The sequence below is a fragment of the Polypterus senegalus genome, chromosome 3 (genome assembly GCF_016835505.1).
Source record: "Polypterus senegalus isolate Bchr_013 chromosome 3, ASM1683550v1, whole genome shotgun sequence".
NCBI classification, from domain to species: domain Eukaryota; kingdom Metazoa; phylum Chordata; class Cladistia; order Polypteriformes; family Polypteridae; genus Polypterus; species Polypterus senegalus.
The window spans coordinates 110,895,876-110,915,733 of NC_053156.1; positions in this window are offsets into that span (position 1 = coordinate 110,895,876).

Below are 19,858 nucleotides of genomic sequence, written 5' to 3' on the forward strand. Positions count from 1 at the left end.
CTTTGTTGCTCACTTGGCCTTTACTTGGTTCCCTGATATGCTTGAACAGGTTTCTGACATTTATTAACCCTTTATGCTACTTCTTGAGATGAATGCTATGTTACCCTAAAATCATAGTTTAAATGGCCAAAATGTCAGATTATTTATGGAGAAATCTACCTCTGTTAATCAGGTTTCTCAGAGGCCCATACCGGGATATTTCTAAGGGTTTAAAATGGCATTTTGGAAATCAGGTTTCTGTGAATAATCCGATTATTAAAGCACATGTAAATATGTTAATTTTCATTGCAGGATGGCTTACTGTGGAAATATTAAATAGACTGCCTAGTTGTATACTTAAGGCTGATGGATTTGTCTTCCAGAAGAAGAGGCCAATGAAGATCCGGCCTATCTGTGGTGATCATTTGCATCTGTCGTTTTGCACTGAAATATTGAATTGATTTTGTGGGGGTTAATTGGCACTAATTCCTACAAATGACTTTCACACTTCCTTCTATTACTTGTGTTCTGTTCTGTGTATTGTGCCCCTTTTTTGATGCCAACTGCACGCCCAACCTACTTAGAAAGGGGTCTCTTTTTGAACTGCCTTTCCCAAGGTTTCTTCCATTTTCTTTCCCTACTAGGGTTTTTTTTTTTTTTTTAGGAGTTTTTCCTTGTCTTCTTAGAGAGTCAAGGCTGGGGGGCTGTCAAAAGGCAAGGCCTGCTAAAGCCTTTTGTGGCACTTCTTGTGTGATTTTGGGCTATGCAAAAATAAATTGTATTGTATTGTATTATGACTGGAGCTATGCTAGTCGGTTTCTGAAAAGCACCTGGTCTGCATCATTTCACATTCAAATTTCACACTACATGATTGGAGGACACTGGTGGTCAGGGCTTTATAAATTACTATGTTGTAAACATTGGGCAAGTATGAATCAGTGGTTTGCACAGGCAGTGACTTCCAGCATTCACAAAGAGGATGTTCAATAAGTAGTTCAGTATGTACTACATTGGTGTTGATATTAATCAAGAAGATTGGTGGATACCCTAGAATCAGCAGAATCATTGTAGCTGGACCTAGACAGAATTCAGAGTTGGTAAATAAGTACAAGATGACATTTAATGCAAAAAAACATAAGATTTTATACAAGAGAATTAGAAATTCAAGTTATTATTACTAAGGAGGGGTATGTTGGTTAAAACAGCATTTTATGAGATTGACTGGGAAGTTACTGTATAGCGAGCTCACCTCTCTGCACTTTCAGACAGTGTACAGAAGTGATTAGGAAGGCAAATTGGATGTTACATTACATATCATGATGTGTGTACTTCAAGTCCAGTGAAGTTCTGCTTAAGCTTTGTATTACACTGGTGAGGCCTCACCTGGAGCACTGCATGCAGATCTGATCTCTATAAAGATACAGCAGCGCTATACAAGGTCTGCCCAAAAAGGGAACCAAACCAAACACAATGAATTTTAAATGAAACAACTCAGATGCAGTTGAAGTGCAGACTTTCAGCTTCAATTCAGTGGGTTGAACAAAACGATTGCATAAAAATGTGAGGCAACTAAAGCATTTTTTTAACACAATCCCTTCATTTCAGGGGCTCAAAAGTAATTGGACAATTGACTCAAAGGCTATTTCATGGGCAGGTGTGTTCAAGTCCGTCGTTATGTCATTATCAGTTAAGCAGATAAAAGGCCTGGAGTTGATTTGAGGTGTGGTGCTTGCATGTGGAAGATTTTGCTGTGAACAGACAACATGTGGTCAAAGGAGCTCTCCATGCAGGTGAAAGAAGCCATCCTTAAGCTGTGAAAACAGAAAAAACCCATCTGAGAAATTGCTACAATATTACGATTGGCAAAATCTACAGTTTGGTACATCCTGAGAAAGAAAGCAAGCACTGGTGAACTCAGCAACGCAAAAAGACCTGGACGTCCAAGGAAGACAACAGTGGTGGATGATCGCAGAATCATTTCCATGGTGAAGAGAAACCCCTTCACAACAGCCAACAAAGTGAACAACAACACTCTCCAGGGGGTAGACGTATCGATATCCAAGTCTACCATAAAGAGAAGACTGCATGAAAGTAAATACTGAAGGTGCACTGCAAGGTGCAAGTCACTCGTAAGCCTCAAGAATAGAAAGGCTAGATTGGATTTTGCTAAAGAACATCTAAAAAAGCCAGCACAGTTCTGGAAAAAACATTCTTTGGACAAATGAAACCAAGATCAACCTCAACCAGAATGATGGCAAGAAAAAAGTATGGAGAAGGCGTGGAACAGCTCATTATCCAAAGCATACCACATCATCTGTAAAACACGGTGGAGACAGTGTGATGGCTTGGGCGTGCATGGCTGCCAGTGGCACTGGGACACTAGTGTTTATTGATGATGTGACACAGGACAGAAGCAGCCAAATGAATTCTGAGGTGTTCAGAGACATGCTGTCTGCTCAAATTCAGCTAAATGCAGTCAAATTGATTGGGCGGCGTTTCATGATACAGATGGACAATGACCCAAAACATATAGCCAAAGCAACCCAGGAGTTTATTAAAGCAAAGAAGTGTAAAATTCTTGAATGGCCAAGTCAGTCACCTGATCTTAACCCAACTGAGCATGCATTTCACTTGTTGAAGACTAAACTTCGGACAGAAAGGCCCACAAACAAACAGCAACTGAAAGCCGCTGCAGTAAAGGCCTGGCAGAGCATTAAAAAGGAGGAAACCCAGCATCTGGTGATGTCCATGAGTTCAAGACTTCAGGCTGTCATTGCCAGCAAAGGGTTTTTCAACCAAGTATTAGAAATTAACATTTTATTTCCAGTTATTTAATTTGTCCAATTACTTTTGAGCCCCTGAAATGAAGGGATTATGTTAAAAAAAATGCTTTAGTTGCCTGACATTTTTATGCAATCTTTTTGTTCAACCCACTGAATTAAAGCTGGAAGTCTGCACTTCAACTGCATCTGAGTTGTTTCATTTAAAATTCATTGTGGTAATGTACAGAACCAAAATTAGAAAAAAGTTGTTGCTGTCCAAATATTTATTGGCCTAACTGTATATATGAATATGCTTACCACTTAGGCCTTTTCTATTTAAAAACTGGAATGTGTCCTGGAACTTTTTTTTAGTGGAATGTCATGCAGGTCCCATGACAAATTTTCTTTCATTTCAATTCAGTAACCTTTCAGGGTGGATTTTGCCCATTTGAGCTAAAAAATAGCCTGCCGAGACTGTCCACCCACCTTTCATCACCTGTTATAATGCGTGCCAGGACGTTTTCAGAAGCATTTGAATAATCTAATAATTCCTCACTGACAGTGACACTGTTCAATTTTTGCTCATCTATCAAGCTACGCAGCACAAAATTTACTGCAACACAACGCATCCGAAATTTTTTAGTCAAAATTGTTTGAAACAAACTTTAACTGACGCCTAATTCTTCTGCAGCTTTACAGACAGTTAGGTGACGATTTTCATGAAATCAATGCACACACTTTCTCAATGCGATCACCGTCCAGTTTTAGGGTCGTCTGTCTGATTTGAAACATCAGCAGCCTTCTATGAGACTTAAACAGTCCTCTTCATAAGATTCCTGCAACATCAGAAAAGTCTTGGTAAAAGTTTTTGCCAATTTCACACAGAATTTCACAGAAATGTGTTGCTCTTCAAGATCCTTCATATTTCAACCTGCAAAAGAAAGCAAAGGGCACAGGAGACGAGTTCACTCTACTGCACATACTCAATTTTATAGTCTGCTATGTTGGCTCATTGGCGCCGTATTGAAGAACTTTGGGTTCTATTTGAAGAGACCTCATAGACCAGAGAAGAGTAACTGGGCTGATTCAGAAACTGCAAGGTATGAGCTAAGGGGAAAGATGGAAGGAATTGATTGTTTTCAGTTTAGAGAAACGGAGATAAGGAGATGACATGATTGAAGTATACACACACACACACACACACGCACATACGCACACACATGTGTGTGTCCTCTAGTGGGCCCTGTGCTCACTGCCCGGCACCACAGAGCTCAATTGGAATTTGCCATAGAATACCAGAATTGGCAGGTCCACCACTGGCGCCCTGTGCTTTTCACAAATAAGAGCAGGTTCACCCTGAGCACATGTGACAGACATGAAAGGGTTACAGTGCATCCGGAAAGTATTCACAGCGCATCACTTTTTACACATTTTTTTATGTTACAGCCTTATTCCAAAATGGATTAAATTGATTTTTTTCCTCAGAATTCTACACACAACACCCCATAATGACAACGTGAAAAAGTTTACTTGAGGTTTTTGCAAATTTATTAAAAATTAAAAAACTGAGAAATCACATGTACATAAGTATTCACAGCCTTTGCTCAATACTTTGTCGATGCACCTTTGGCAGCAATTACAGCCTCAAGGTCTTTTTGAATATGATGCCACAAGCTTGGCACACCTATCCTTGGCCAGTTTCGCCAATTCCTCTTTGCAGCACCTCTCAAGCTCCATCAGGTTGGATGGCAAGTGTCGGTGCACAGCCATTTTAAGATCTCTCCAGAGATGTTCAATCAGATTCAAGTATGGGCTCTGGCTGGGCCACTCAAGGACATTCACAGAGTTGTCCTGAAGCCACTCCTTTGATATCTTGGCTGTGTGCTTAGGGTTGTTGTCCTGCTGAAAGATGAACCGACTCCCCAGTCTGAGGTCAAGAGCAGTCTGGAGCAGGTTTTCATCCAGCATGTCTCTGTACATTGCTGCAGTCATCTTTCCCTTTATCCTGACTAGTCTCCCAGTTCCTGCCGCTGAAAAGCATCCCCACAGCATGATGCTGCCACCACCATGCTTCACTGTAGGGATGGTATTGGCCTGGTGATGAGTGGTGCCTGGTTTCCTCCAGACGCGACGCTTGGCATTCACACCAAAGAATTCCATCTTTGTCTCATCAGACCAGAAAATTTTGTTTCTCGTGGTCTGAGAGTCCTTCAGGTGCCCTATGGCAAACTCCAGGCGGGCTGTCATGTGCCTTTTACTAAGGAGTGGCTTCCGTCTGGCCACTCTACCATACAGGCCTGATTGGTGGATTGCTGCAGAGCTGATTGTCCTTCTGGAAGGTTCTCCTCTCTCCACAGAGGACCTCTGGAGCTCTGACAGAGTGACCATCGGGTTCTTGGTCACCTCCCTGACTAAGGCCCTTATCCCCCGATCGCTCAGTTTAGATGGCTGGCAGCTCTAGGAAGATGATGGAGGCCACTTTGCTCATTAAGACCTTCAAAGCAGTAGAATTTTTTCTGTAACCTTCCCCAGATTTGTGCCTCAAGACAGTCCTGTCTCGGAGGTCTACAGACAATTCCTTTGACTTGTGCTCTGACATGAACTGTCAACTGTGGGACCTTATACAGACAGGTGTGTGCCTATCCAAATCATGTCCAATCAACTGAATTTACCACAGGTGGACTCCAATTAAGCTGCAGAAACATCTCAAGGATGATCAGGGGAAACAGGATTCACCTGAGCTCAATTTTGAGCTTCATGGCAAAGGCTGCGAATACTTAAGTACATGTGCTTTCTCAATTTTTTTATTTTTAATAAATTTGCAAAAATCTCAAGTAAACATTTTTCATGATGTCATTATGGGGTGTTGTGTGTAGAATTCTGAGGAAAAAAATGAATTTAATCCATTTTGGAATAAGGCTGTAACATAACAAAATGTGGAAAAAGTGATGCGCTGTGAATACTTTCCGGATGCACTGTATGCTGCCTGTAACATCGTTCAGCATGACCGCTTTGGTGGTGGGTCAGTGATGGTCTGGGGAGGCATATCCATGGAGGGACACACAGACTTCTCCAGGCTAGACAATGGCACCTTGACTGCCATTAGGTATCAGGATGAAATCCTTGAACCCATTGTTAAACACTGTGCTGGTGCAGTGGGTCCTAGGTTCCTCCTGGTGCATGAAAATGCCTGGCCTCATGTGGTGAGAGTATGCAGGCAGTTCCTGGAGGATGAAGGAATTGATACCATTGACTGGCCCCCATGTTTACCTGACCTAAATCCAATACACCTCTGGTACATTATGTTTCGGTCTATCCGATGCCATCAGGTTGCACCTCACACTGTCCAGGAGCTTAGTGATGCCCTGATCCAGATCTGGGAGGAGATCCCTCAGGACACCATCCATCGTCTCATTAGGAGCATGCCACGACATTGTCAGGTATGCATACAATCACGTGGGGGCCATATAAACTATTGAGTACGATTTGGAGTTGCTGGAGTGAAATTTCGGCAAAATGGACTTGCCTGCCATATCATTTTTTCCCTTTGATTTTTGGGGTGTCTTTGAATTCAGCCCTCTGTAGATTGATAATTTCAATTTCCATCAAACAATGTGGCATCCTTTCATTCCTAGCACATTATCCAGTCCGTATCAGTATGGATATCTAGCATGATTTTTTTTCCCCCATTGAGATCTGATGTGTTTTCAGTGTTCCTTTAATTTTTTCAGCAGTTTATTTTACAATGTTTAATAACTTTGTTCCAATTATAGCTGTAAATACGCCCAGACACTCAGTCAGGAGGACTATAAAAATATGAATTATGTTCATTTTTAAACCAGTTACACGATTACATCTTGCCTGAAGAAGAGGGCCTGAATTGCCTGGGAAGCTTATATATTGTAATCTTTCTAGTTAGCCAATAAAAGGCATCATTGTGCTTAACTTCTCACGGAACGTGTTACAAAAACCTGAAGGCCCATCCTGATCAAGACGTGTGAATTTCATTTTTTCAATAAAAACCTTTTGTTTCTTGGTAAGTCAACTTACAAGCAACACGAAACAGTCACTCAGTCAGTCAGTCATTACCCACCCCGCTATATCCTAACTACACGGTCAGGAAGGGTCTGCTGGAGCCAATCCCAGCCAGCACAGGGCGCAAAGCAGGAACAAACCCCGGGCAGGGTGCCAGCCCACTGGAGGGCACACACACACACACACCAAGCACACACTAGGGACAATTTAGGATCGCCAATGCACCTAACCTGCATGTCTTTGGACTGTGGGAGGAAACCAGAGCACCTGGAGGAAACGAACCAGGGTCTCCTTGCTACAAGGCAGCGGTGCCACCATGCCACCTGCAATAAGAAACAACAAATCAAAATTATATTGTAAGCAGATAAAAGAAATGCCTGAAATTTCAGTCTTTTTTTTACTTGTACATATCACACCATTTTTGCCTTCTAGTAAAGCACAGTATGTTTAGCCGCTTTGCCTTGTCACTTACAGTAATACTTAATGAACGCCAGACCCTGCTATTTCGAGAATCCCGCAGGCTTTCACTTTTACCTTCTGCATTGCATTCTGGTGATGTCCAACTCCATCTTCTTGGCACTTTGCCCACAAAGCTCTTACTCGGGTGAAGTGTGTTTACAGAAGTCCCGGGAGGCTTGGTTTAGGTTTGGAGGAAAAGAGCAGCGACATCATGGAGCAGCAGTTTGGGTTATCACTTCACTGCACAAATGACTATTGGCAAGATGTAACTTAGCTTCGCTCTGCTTCTGCAGCTGGAGTGAACTACATTTGGTAATGACTATTAAAAGTTGCACCTTTATTTCAAAAGCAGTGAGCTAATATGTGCTCACCGCTGAGCCCAGCAACCTCAGCCCTCCATTATCTCCCCAGCTTGCTCTCTATTATTCATGAAAAGAAGGCGTCATCATCATGGCAGCTCCACCTTATTATAGACTAAGGTTATGCTAATGGCAGCTATGAGACATCAGTAGCAATGCTGAATGTGTTATTTTTGCTTTTAATGTGAGTCAGGACAGAGAATCTTTATAACATTACCACAGCATGTTTTCTTTATATTTTTAAGCATCACTTCACCTAGTTCAAAATCGATGCCCATAGCGGCAGGCTGAGGAATTGCTTACCCAAGCATGTCTCACATGTCCCTAATCTGGTGCTGCATTTTTAATGCTGTTGACATGGGACGACTTATTGACTCTCTTATGCCGTCCGCTTCAGTTTTAACTTTCAGCACAGAACCTCAGCCATCACAACAGCATTGTGATTAAAATGGAGGGTACTTGTTTTCATGACTTCCTAATTTAATTATATAGAATGTAAGCTGTGCAAAACAATGAATAATTTGTTAAAATAATCAGGGAAACTTTTTAGAGTTTATATACAGTAAATTGTGTATTTACTGCTTGTTTTTCACCACTCAAAGATTTGCATGGATAAATAATGAGCTCTGTGATGTACTGACTTTCCCTTTTCCAAGGTTAGTTATTGCAGTCCTATCTCCAAACCACATCATGAAAAAAGTTAATAAACTGAATGACAATATGGCTATTTAATTCTGTCCATTCCAAACACATGCATGGTAGGATACAAATCTAAAGTGTCCCACTGAGAGTGTGCATCCATATAACATTGGTGCTAGCGTTGCTCCTGATGCCGCTGTGACAGACTCCACCTGCTCAGGACCCTGTACTGGAATGAGTGGACTCGGATCGAAGAGGGAGGTTTGCTGGGATACTTGATTGTTCAGACAGCGTGTGGGGTGTGAGTGAGCTCAGTGTTTTTACAAATTGATGTTTTATCATGTCAGTTTATTTCGCATTATAAACATACAAGTATCAATGTGAAAGGAGTGCAGTAGTTTGTGGCCATACAAACTCCCCCGAGGATGATGAACTCCAAAGTACAGGAAACGCAATCAAAAATACCACAAATCAAAACACAGGAAGGAAGGAGTACAAAACTAAAACAATTCAATGGCTGAGCTTATTTAGATAAATTGACTTGTAAGGTAATTGCAGTTACCAAGTCCACTGGCATATGTACTGCCATAGAATCAGAATCAAGTTTGGGGAAGACTGCAGGTGAGCAAAATGGATCAGGAGATGAAACATAAACTATACATTCCAAAATAAATCAATAATGTGTATTAAAGCCAAATTTGAAAATCAGAATTCCCCACTGATAAGTCAGCAACCAAGAGATCTGTGTGAAAAGCATTTGTGAAAGAGTTGTCCGCAAACCTGGACAACATGGCACTACCTTAACTGTAATTGCACCAATGACATCCTGCAGTGGTAACAAGTCACCCCCTCAGAGCTATGAACATCCTAAATAGTGGCACCCATAGAATGTTGTTGTGTTCATTTTGAAAACATAATGATAAAATTAAATAACAAGAGTCAAACTAAAATAGAAGTAGAAAATAAAAGTAAAATCGACATGGTTCAAAACCATAGGAAAAATAGATAAATGTGTTAGCCTTAGGGAAAAAAATGATCACATCATCATGTAGGAGGTGTGACTAGAGACAAGTGAACCAGCGGCACAGTAAACGTCTGACTTTTTAAACTGCCAGTTTTCAGCCTTTTTGACTTGTGGATCAGGAAGGTGGAAATCATAATAAACGTTATTTACTGCTGTGGTGGACCACCAGGGCTCTTACCCGACCGAGACGCCTCGATATAGTGGAAGGACTGGGAAAAGAGTGCTTACTCAGGACATTATCTCCCCCAGAACACTAGAGGGCAGCCCCCTGGCTTGCAGCGGGGTCACAAGTTTGGAGCATGAAAGCTCAAACCTGCTGGGGCCTGTGGCCACCACTAGGGGCGCCTTGATCTTTGCAACACCTGGAAGTGCTGCTGGAAGAAGCTTGTTGGTCACCTGGAGTCCTTCCAGGTGTCCTTTATAGGGAACAGGCACCACTACTCAGGGAGCCAGAGTCGGGAGGAGGTGGACGAAGCTTGCCAGGAGAGGATTGGAGACATAAAGAGAGAAAGAAGGGAAAGGAAAGGGTTTAGTACTGGACTGAGCGTTTCAATAAAAACATGTGTTGTGGGACAAACTCATGTCTCTGCCTGTCTGTGTCAGGGTTGGGGCAGCTTGAGCGCCCCTGGTTTCCAGACTCTGTATCATAATTTGTGCAAAGAATGCCTGAAGTGGAAAACAAAGTGCTGGTACTCTCTTTTTAAGTCCGATTTCTTAATAGAGTGGAGATTTTACTGTTCTGAGTTAGTAACATCATATCAGAGAGCAAGGATCCTGCTGGAATTTTCAAGTGACCAGGTCTATAAACTTTACATCAGAGGGTTGTAGGATGGTGTTTCACCTTTGGAGTTCTGAGTGTCTACACACAATATGGCTTAATATTTTGTTTAGAAAATGTTACCACATTGGTTAAAAAAACACATGACTCAGGAATTAAATGATTTACGTGAAACCAGCTGTTTTGAAACACTGCCATCTAAAAGAATGAGGTTGTTGGCAATGGGGTGAATTTAGCAGAAAGTGGTTCTTATTGTCTTCCAATGTGGAATCATAATTTTTTTAAATGGGGCAGTTGCCAACTATCAACAAAAAAAAAAAAAAAACTGTGAAAATGAGATCAATTAGAAGTAGATGAGAAGGTCTGGTGAAACTCAAGTTGTGTTTTTTATATCCCATACCAAGTGCCATGTTCAGAACAACTATAACTCCTCAAAGTTCAAAAACTGCAGTTCTAGATTCACTCTAAAAAAACTCAGTAGTAACCATGAATACACCTCAACTACATGCTGACTCAAAGGAGCTGAAAACCTCATGGAATTAATCATTTTCTGTGTTTTCTATGAATTAAACTGAGCCCTGTCAAGTGCTGTTTCTTACCTTGAGTCTGGATTTTCTTGATCTGATTTAGCCTAGAGACAGAAGTAGTAAGTAAATTCAGTGGATGGATAGTTTTGTGACTCTGAGGCAAAGTGGCTTATGACTTGTAGCCAGTGAAAAGGTATTCATCACAGTGCATCATGGATGATTTATGCTAGCATTCAGTTAATGTCCATTGTGAGTTTAGCCATAGTGACACCTCACCACCATAAATAACAGAGAGCAAGAGCTGACATTCTTAGCCATTGCACACTTGTTGTCCAAGAATTGATGGTTAGATTTTTGATGGATTTTGATCATTTTTGTTTTGTTTTTTTTTGTTAGATGAGCCTGATGTTTCATGTTTCAGTACAACATTACTCTGAGATATATTGCTTAAGCACTTTGTACTGACTATTCACACAGATATTGAGTTCATCTTAAACATGAAAAACATGGAAGAGCAATTTTGGTACATTAGGAGCAAGGAATAAGCGACCATACTATAACTAGCACCACAACTAGCTTATGAGCATCTCATGTGTGACGTCACCAGTAGTAACCTCTGGGGAACAAACCATAGGCTGACGAACAATGTGATCCTGATGACAGAACCCTGAAAACAAAATGGTACTGCATTATAAACAGGTCTTAATGTGAATACAATTTTAAAATAGTTCAGAATAACTGAGGAGTCTGAAATAATGATAAATTCTGAATCTACATGATTCATAACTCAGAATGTGGAAAAAAATAATTTGTCATGTTGTAACAATCTCTGAATTTTTAGGATGTGTTCAGCCATATTTGTTATGATCCATTTTTCTTTAATTTCTTTGTCTTATCCCAAACTGATCCTGGCTATTTATGTGTCTTTTCTGGAATTCTCATACTCATGGATTCTGATTTTTTCAAGCTAAATTCAAAATGTAATGCAATTTGTGGAACTTAATGATTTATTAGTGTTTTTTTCCATGACCCCATTTGTGAATCTCGTCATAATGACACAGATCCCAGTTGTCAGGGTGTGGTCTTGGGGTCCACGACTTCCAGGAGCCAACTGATGAAAGATTAATAGGTCATCTTGATGGTCATTTTGTATCTGAGTATAATGTTATTATATAAAATATGTTATAACATATTTTTGGACTACAATTTTGGGTTTTTAATTTTGGTTTTATTGACTTCCGGTTACAATTTTTGTTTTTCTGACTCTCATCTCTCTTCTTATTTAAAACGTTTTCTGTAACCTTCTTACTGTCACAACAATATTAATGTTGGTTTTGTTTTTTATATTTTATTGCATTTTATACTTTCAATGGGTGTCTCCATTTTGTGGTTACAAATATGGTTATGTAAAAGTAAAAGAAGCTTAAAATGAGGAGGCCCACATAATATATCTAATATTGCTCATTGTGATGAGTCAAAGAGAAGCATTTCTGGAAAATACTTCTGATTAAGAATTTAGTTTTGTGTTTTGGCCTCAAATTCTGCGTAACTGACCCCCTTCATAAATGAAGACATTAGCTCAACATGATGCACTCGTTCAAAAAAAAATTTGTTTAGTCTGCTCCATCTGTCCCGAAATCTGGAATTTGCTAAAGCTGAACCAGCTTGTTTATTACAGTCAAACAATAAATCAAGTAATTGAGAACACCAGTGGAAATTATGCAGAATTTTAATTCCAGCCATGGTTTCTTCATACAAACGAATGGGGCAATCAGGAACAAACTATTGCCCTGTGTCTTCAACGATAAGGGCATTTAGTTGCATTACTCAGATAATTTTGCTAATAAAATGAATGCAATAGAATGGATGATCTCCTCTTATTTTAAACATTCCTGACACCATTTTGTGCAACACAACATACCTCGCACCCCAACAGAAATATTGTCAGCACAGGCAAACTGGTGTGAATGGATTTGAGGAAAATCGTTGATGTAAAGCATGAGAGTCAAATTTTATGTCTGCGCCAGCCTGTGTGATTTTCTTTCTTGATGACTTGATTGTTGTATGGGGGGACAGACAATGCACTTGTGTTAAATGTGATTGCTGTCCATTTCTGATCAACTCCAAAACTGGTCTATGTGATCCATCACCACCCGTTTTTTAATGTGGCCACGTGACCCCAGTGACTGAGGTAAACTTTGCCTTAGCTGCAAATTCTTGCCTGTGTCTGGACCACTGGTCTCACTTGACTTTATGCGCTGATGTCATTTTTTCAGTCAATGCTCGATTTTTGGACCAATGACTTCTGGTGGCTTTCCGAACTTATTGCCAAGAGAAGAAAAGCGAGGTAGAATATATGATTGTGATGATGTGGTAAAGTGAGGTCTACAGACTGCGCCATCACACATGAACAGAGGAGTACAGTGTCTTGTTTGTAAAGAAAATGTGACGAGTATACAAAGTGTCATTTTTGGCCATCACTAAAACGGAGTTTGACACCCTCGATGTAATGAAACGAAGATGCTACGGGTCATTCTTTATGAAATAAGGTACAAAAGATAAAAGTGATGCAGGGGGGAAGTTATGGAGATCTTCAAGATCCTTCAGGAGCAGTGGCCACACACATCCCCAATAAAGAAACAATATCCATAGAGGGGCACAACAGTAAACACAATGATTTGAGAGTCCGCCACTTCATAGAATCAACAGGAAAACAAAAATGATGACAAAAACAATAATGATTCAAAAATAATAATAGTGTTTAAAGGCCAGGATGACCAGATGCATGTCACTTACATTTTTCATCTTCTGGCAAAACAGACAAAAGAGACATTGAACACTAGCCCTTCTGCTGGCATAACAATTGCACGATCATTTTCTTGTTCCTGTATGTGGAGTTTTAAGGTCATTTTTTTTCTTGGGTAACCGAGTCAAAGATTTTCTAAAATTAAATGACCTTCCTATGAAGAGCTGAGCTGAGCTACTGAGCAGTAAACTCAACAATACAGCTAAAAAACTAAGGGGTCAGGACACAAAAGGAACTTTGCAGTCTTTATGAATCCAGAGGGACAAAACAGGAAGAAATCCTCTCATAAACTAAGAATGGTCTTCTTCCAAAAACAACTTTATGTTATAATTAAACTGACTTCCTCCAAAGGAACAGGAGGACTAATTGTTTGATATGAGACTCGGGCGAACTGCATAGTGAATGGCTGTCCCTTTTGATTTCTGCATGCTTGTTGTTCAGGCCATAACAGCTTAGACAGAACTCAACAGAGCTTTTGTCGTACAGGGAAAGGAGATAAAAAAGAAATACGGTCACCATGGATGCTATATACTGTACTACTGATGCTTAACTAACCGATAACATGGTTATGATAGGAGAATTGCTTCAGAAGAATGTGTGAGCCCGTGGGTCAAGGAGTGTCCTACTGGGTTAAGTAAGCCTTCTTAGGTAATTTACTGAATGTGCAATGAACACACAGATTGATCGGTTATTGATGATATTAATAATTTTGTATGAAATTTAATTTATTGTATAATTTATTATTACACTCATTTTTGTTAGTGAATGGGTGCTGCAGTGCACTGACACTTTATCCCGTGTGGCTTCTGACCACATGTGCAATTCTGTCAGGATGGGTACTGACCCCTACAACCCTGTACTAGAATAAATAGATTTAGAAAATGAGAGGAGGAATTATATAAAAGAAGGTAGAACATTGGTTAGCTTTACTGTATTACATCTCCTTTGTTCAAATAATTCTTTTAATTCTTTGCATTTATATAGCGCTTTTCTCACTACTCAAAGCTCTCAGCAATTGCAGGTTCAGGGCCTTGCTTAAGGGCCCAACAGAGAAGAGTCCCCTTTGGCATTTACGGGATTCGAACCGGCAACCTTCCGATGGCCAGTGCAGATCTCTAGCCTCCGAGCCACCTGTCTGGACTCCAGACATTCTTTGCACCCTGATGTGCATCAGTGCCATCTGAAGGGGAAGGTGACGCAGACAGTTGCCCAGTAAAAAATATAAAAACATTCACATATTAATATTTTAAATATATTAATGAAGGGACACATACACCTCTGTCTTTTAGTCGTGATAAAATCTAATATTAGTGGAAAAGCAGACACATTATTTAAAACTGGCGGAACGTCCATCCCTCGCTAACTCTGTCATCAGTTGCAAGCTAAAAGATAACGCAGGATGTGGCATAACTAAACTAGCTTAGGAAAAACGTCAGCGCGTGTGAGCACAGGCAGAGACAGGGGCAAATAATTACAGTGGGTGTGAGAAAAGAGAAAGGAAGCAGGAGAGGAAGGATGCAAATATGGCACTTAAAGGGTCTTTTGATTCATGAAGATGAAAAGGTGGAGATCTCAACAATAATGATGCCAGTGAGACAGCTGAAGGTACCAATAGGATCAGCAACAATAGCACAGCCGAGTTATGCGGGCATTTCATCACCTCACACCCACCCCTTGCTATCACCACCCCACACTGGAATCCCACCACATCTCCCTCCACCCTGAACCCCACGTCACTGAACCACTGCCCTGTGCCCTGCTTAACATCTTAAGACGGCTCTGACATCCACAACACCTTAATAAGGTGATGAAGGGTTGCATGAATGAATCCTTTGTCTAGCTGACATGCCATCCAGGGTCCAGTCCAAACTTTCATTTACATTAACATTTATTCACTTAGCAGATGCTTTTATTCAAAGCGACTTACAAAACAAGTCAGCGTAATCAAGTAAACATCGGTCTGGTGGACTGTTTGGGAACAAGGGTTACAAAATTGATCACTACAAGTGAGGAACGTAAAACAAAATGCAAGCTAATCACACTTCCTTGGTTACAAAAACCTAACAAAGCCAACATTAATGAGTTTCTTAAATACTCCTACAGTCCTGCAAGGAAAATAATCAAGGCAAATAAGTTCCGTGTATACTCGTGTTTAAGTCGGGACTTGAAACCCAAAAAATCGGTCATAAAATCAGACCTTGACTTACAGTATATGCCAATTCAAAACTTTTTTTTTTACATCTTCTTGCTTCCTCTAATCTCGCATCAGTTTCTCGGACACATTGACTTTTGTTGCAGCAGCGCAGTTACCAATTTGTTTCGACCACTTCAACGACTTTTAGTTTAAAACCAACTTCATATTTTCTTCTGATCAAACGCTCCATCGTAGATAAGGGATGCTCTTATGATAAAGGTGTATGAGGGTGGGAGATACAAAAAACACAAATCAGTGCAAACGTCAGTTCAGAATAGTTCAGGTATTACTGTGTGGTCACGTAGGCACAATACATAGAAAAAAAAGGCAGTGTGCCCCGTGGTTAATCTCTCTGGTGGGCGTTAGCATATCATAATCTCTTGGACCAATAGCATGAGTTTTCTGCATTTGACTTATATGACAGACATTATAAAATAACAGAAGTTATACGGTAAAATCAAGCCCTAACTTATTCACGGGTGTACTTAAATGCAAAATATATACGGTAGTATAAGAACAGATTCTTTAATATTCCAAACCTGCCCTTAATTCAAGTCTGGGACCCTGGATTAGATATCACTCTAGGCAGCCTAACTCCTACTCAAAAGGCAGGTTTCAGTGTACACAGGCCCAGAAATGGGGCAGAGGCTATTGAAAGTTCAGAATCATCAGAAGGTCATCAAATGAATAAGAGGAAAACCTTAAAGAAACAAAACAAAACAAACAAAGTACACTCTAATCAAAGATTTTATAATGAAAAAAAAAGGATAATAGACAGGACAGGAAAACCAGGGCAAAAGCAGAGCAAGAACAGATTTTAAAGGTAAAACCTAACAAACAAATCTAGACAAAATCCACAGACAGTACCTTATTCAAGGCTGGGGTTGAAACTGAAAAATTGAAAGAGAGCATGAAAGAAATGAAGAGAGAATCAAGACTTTATTCAGTTCAAATCACTTTACACTTAGTAAATATGTATACTTTGTTAATTTATAAAGAATTCTTGTTATATTGCGTATACCTTGTTAACATACTTAACATTATGACCATACTTGTTATATGTACATTTTTACTCTTTTTAGTCTGCATCAGTATCTATCTATCTATCTATCTATCTATCTATCTATCTATCTATCTATCGTGCATTTCATAATCTATCTATCTATCTATCTATCTATCTATCTATCTATCTATCGTGCATTTCATAATCTATCTATCTATCTATCTATCTATCTATCTATCTATCTATCTATCGTGCATTTCATAATCTATCTATCTATCTATCTATCTAAACTGTTTAATCTGAGGAGCTAAATAAGAATATCGGTACCAAACTGGGACCCAAGTAGAGGATTTTTTTTTTACCATAGTGACATCTTATCCATACATAGACAATTAACAATAGACAAAAAATAAAAGAGTAAAAGTTTTTGTTTCCATCTATTATCATTTAAAACAAGGAGCACATTTCTGATGTACATCACTGTCACCGTAAATGTTTAATGTAAGTTGAGATAAAAAAGATGCATCTTATAAGGAGAGTGGTGCAAGGATATGATGTTTGAAAGGGTAGTATGAAGGGTTACGTCATGGCACCAGATAAGAAATAAAGTATACAAGAAATAAATAATCAACACCTTTTGTTTAACTTTTTAAGATTAACTTATTATTTAACATTGTATTATGTTTTTTTCAATGAGCTTCACCATTAACAATACATTCTTCTAAATGAGTTTGCAAATTGTTCAGTATATCCAAGGCTTTCATTTAACAATTAAATAAATTGACTTCAAAAAAGGTGAGTCATGTAGCTAAATCATCCCTAAAAGTGTATGCAAGTATTTGTATTTTACATGGATGATATGATAAATCTTGAAACTTGTCATAGCCTGCATCACATTTTAATATTTTCTGCTTATCTTACAGTTCACAGTGGTACGACAAATGCATCCTTCATGCTATCAGCAGACTGAACTCTATTGAACCCCTTTAAATTGTGTTAAGAGAAGGAATTCATCCTTACTGAGGCACATTAAACTTAAAACAAAATCTTCTTTGTATGTCTATTAGAGATTTGGATTTAATGTAGGCCATAATGACAAACACACAATGAAGCACCAATCAGCTGTACGTGACCACTGAAACTGCATTTAGCACTGTATGTGCTCTCACTATGCTGGCTCACCCTCTTCAGCACCGCAAAAATCGTCACATCCTTGTGCCTCATCAATTCTTTTTTTTTCGAGATTTTAAATCTAGCGCAGCTGTCCTTTCACCTCTCGAGCTTTTCTGTCATTCCCTCATTTCTCATTCCCTTTCCCAGTCTGACTGTTTTAACAGATTGAGGTTTCAAGGAGTATTTATTGCATTTTCATATCATAAAAAATAAAGCTCTCTGTGATGCGTCAACATCGTTGTATGTCTCAGATCGAATAGCACTGCAATGTCGTCTCAGACTGAGTACTACTGCAATAAAAAGTGTGCTAAAGAGAGGGCGGTGTATGACTCTATTCACTGTATAATCTCTACACTGATTCGTAATGGTGAATGTCTACAAATGGCTATGAATGTCTGCTCTAGTTCTGTTATCTGTGGTGGAGTACTATATGACACTATGGCTAAACTCTACTATGGTCATGAGCTTTGGGTATAAGTGGCTGAAATGAGCTTTCTCCACAGGGTAGCTGGGTTCTCCCTTAGAGACAGGATGAGTAGCACAGGGAGAGGCTGGGAGTAGAGCTGCTGACCCTCCACATCAAGAAGAACCAATTGAGGTGGTTTGGGCATCTGTTATGGAAGCCTCCATGTGGAAGTTTTACAGGCACAATCAGCTGGGAAAAGACCTCGAGGAAGACCCAGGGAACGCTGGGAGGATTATACCTCCCAGACAGCCTATGCAAAAATTGGGATCCCATAGAGTTGACAAGTGTGGCTGGGGAAAGCGATGCATGGACCTCACTGCTAAGACTGTGGCCCCCACAAACTGGTTTTGAACAAGCAGTGTAAAATGAATGAGTGAATGTACAGAATTTGCACTTGGGTGAGCTCAACCAATTTTACTAAGCAGTCAAGTGACAGCTCATCACTACCATGCCTATGACCTGACTCATAATTTAAGAAACACTTACCTAAATGATCACAATGCTGAAGATGAAGTGAGGACTTCAGGTAGGTAGTCTCAGCAACACATAGGAGACAGGGCAGATGAAAATAACAAAGAACACTGATACATACAGTGTTATCATAATGCAAAATGACACCATAATTAGCAAGCAGCACAATATCAAATAAATAAAAACAGATTCAATAGCACAATACACAAATGCATATTTAAAAAAATAAAAATAATAGACAGATCATAAATCAGCTTGAACCTACAGTTCTGGCTAAAATATAACAGACTCACTACTACATGTAACCAATCTCAAAAGGGTCAGAGTCACCAGACAGTCTAACCTGCACGTGTTTGGGGTTGTGAGAAGAAAGCAGGAATAGTCTGTTATATGTCAGCCAGGGCTTTCTCCCCTGGCTGATGTTTAAATGTCATTTTTGTCTGTTTTATTTATTCTTTACTAGCTGTCCCCTGCCACTCCACCCACATAGCAGTGAAACAGGTCGAACTTTAAAGATCAATAAAAAAATATAAAAAAGCATAATTCTGTCCAAACTGAAGATAGGTATGCTGCAACATCAAAAATTTGGCACTATATCTGATTGTGTTCAGCTCTGATGGGAGAGCGTCCTCATCCGCTTGGGGAGAAAAGCACATAACTGTGATATATCGGGCAATCAGCAGCTACCTTCTAAAATACACGTAGCTCTGACCTCTCTTTTAAAAACGTTAAACATTACTCCTTAACAGATGATAATGTCTGCTGAACAAACATGTATCGCTAGCTAAGTGGAGGCAAGGTACGCTCCAGCACGTCGTGAGAGGTGGCCCGACTTGAACTGAGGCTGGCACGTGAGTGAGGAGGGCCCTGTCCCCCTTTGGCTCGCAGCCGCTGTCTCGGATAAATCGGTAGCTCCCGCTAACTATGATACTTAGCGCTATGAGAGAAGTCACAAAATCAACCGGAATGTTCAAGCAAATTGTAGAAAAAAAACCTGATTTAAATCCGTTAAGTAGTTTTCTCATGAAAAGCATATAGACAGACAGACAGACAGGATTATACGTGTGTGTGTATATATATATATATATATATATATATATAGAGGTTACTGATGTTAGGTTCTGAATTCTATGCCTTTTGAATAAAGAGGACACAATTGCATTGTTAGCAAGCTCTCTACTTT